We start from the raw sequence: 2,251 nt of genomic DNA, 5'->3' as shown, positions 1-2,251 counted from the left end.
TGTGTATTGCCAGGCTTCCCTGTGATATGTGCCTGATACGGGTTTAGTGTGTCACTAGGTGTGTCATGCCAGGCTTCCCTGTGATATGTGCCTGATACAGGTGTAGTGTATCACTAGGTGTGTATTGCCAGGCTTCCCTGTGATATGTGCCTGATATGGGTGTAGTGTGGAACTAGGTTTGTACTGCCAGGCTTCCCTGTGATATGTGCCTGATATGGGTGTAGTGTGTCACTAGGTGTGTCTTGCCAGGCTTCCCTGTGATATGTGCCTGATACGGGTGTAGTGTGTTACTAGGTGTGTCTTGCCAGGCTTCCCTGTATTATGTGCCTGATATGGGTGTAGTGTGTCACTAGGTGTATCTTGCCAGGCTATCCTGTAATATGTGCCTGATACGGGTGTAGTGTGTTACTAGGTGTCTCTTGCCAGGCTTCCCTGTATTATGTGCCTGATATGGGTGTAGGGTGTCAGTAGGTGTCTCTTGCCAGGATTCCCTGTAATATGTGCCTGATACGGGTGTAGTGTGTCACTAGGTGTGGGTGTAGTGTGTCACTAGGTGTGTCTTGCCTGGCTTCCCGGTAATATGTGCCTGATATGGGTTAGTGTGTCACTAGGTGTGGGTGTAGTGTATCACTAGGTGTGTATTGCCAGGCTTCCCTGTGATATGTGCCTGATACGGGTGTAGTGTGTCACTAGGTGTGTATTGCCAGGCTTCCCTGTAATATGTGCCTGAGACGGGTGTAGGGTGTCACTAGGTGTGTATTGCCTGGCTTCCCTGTAATATGTGCCTGATACGGGTGTAGGGTGTCTCTAGGTGTGTATTGCCAGGCTTCCCTGTTATATGTGCCTGATACGGGTGTAGTGTGTCACTAGGTGTGTCTTGCCAGGCTTCCCTGTGATATGTGCCTGATACGGGTGTAGTGTGTCACTAGGTGTGTATTGCCAGGCTTCCCTGTGATATGTGCCCGATACGGGTGTAGGGTGTCACTAGGTGTGTATTTCCAGGCTCCCCTGTAATATGTGCCTGATATGGGTGTAGTGTGCCAGCCAGCTGACCTAGCTGTACCGCAGACAGTGTCTCACCTTGGCGAGCGTCTGTCAGAGACCCTCCTTCCTGGCCAGCAACTGCCAGGTCTAACAGGGGTTGACACACAGAAGGAAAAGGCTCTTTGCTGGGGCACACTTGAGTAAAGTTTCATATCACATAAACATTTAAATCATTATTTTTATTAAATTTACATAAAATTGTGAGGTATTCTTATATAAAACACAAATGTGGTCAAAAAATACTTTGACCGTACAAATACAAAAACTCAGATATAGATAATATGAACCGAGCTAAGTGGTGAAAATAATAAACCAAATCAAATCTACATTCCACAACTTACATAAAAAAATGTCATACTATCTCCAATCCATATATTGATGGCGTACGAGTATAAATAATTAGTTCAAGCAATGTCTGTTTCCAAAATATTATCCTCAATTAACACTGTATTTGATGACAATAGGGTTCTTTATATCGCAAAGACTACTATTGGATGCATAATGATGTCATTTCTGCATGTTATGTATACAGTATATTTATTCAAAGTAAACGTATATTCTATAATTAAAGTATGCTTATGCATAACTTTTAACAATAACTGTTTTATTACTAATTGGACTCTCCACTGAGTGATAGTCCTACATTTTTATGCAAATCTGTGGAAACCATGTGTTAAGGAACATCGATTTTTCCAAATGAATTAATCCTACAGTCACACTTTTCTGAACCTGCCCAATCTCGTTCGATCTTGGAAGCGATACAGCAACAGGCCTGGCCAGTACTTGGATGGGAGACCACCTAGGAATACCAGGTGCTGTAGGTTAATCCACATTGGAGGATTGGGTTAAACACTTGGAAACAGACATTGCATGAACTAATTATTTATACTCGTACGCCATCAATATATGGATTGGAGATAGTATGAAATTTTTTTATGTAAGTTGTGGAATGTAGATTTGATTTGGTTTATTATTTTCACCACTTAGCTCGGTTCATATTATCTATATCCGAGTTTTTGTATTTGTATGGTCAAAGTATTTTTTGACCACATTTGTGTTTATATAAGAATACCTCACAATTTTATGTAAATGTAATAAAAATAATGTTTTAAATGTTTATGTTATATGAAACTTTACTCAAGTGTGCCCCAGCAAAGAGCCTCTCTTTTCCTTCTGTGTGTCAATACATGTTTATATTAGGCTTTGG

At 41.5% G+C, this 2,251-nt stretch overlaps 1 pseudogene; it reads left to right on the top strand.

Moving 5' to 3' along the window:
- The first annotated feature begins 1,749 nt into the window (after window positions 1-1,749).
- Window positions 1,750-1,868, top strand: LOC148474248 (5S ribosomal RNA; annotated as a pseudogene).
- Window positions 1,869-2,251: the final 383 nt, after the last annotated feature.

The sequence above is a fragment of the Taudactylus pleione genome, unplaced genomic scaffold (assembly GCF_031769625.1).
Source record: "Taudactylus pleione unplaced genomic scaffold, aTauple2 ptg000862l, whole genome shotgun sequence".
Lineage (NCBI taxonomy): Eukaryota > Metazoa > Chordata > Amphibia > Anura > Myobatrachidae > Taudactylus > Taudactylus pleione.
This window is presented reverse-complemented; position numbering and strand designations above follow the sequence as displayed.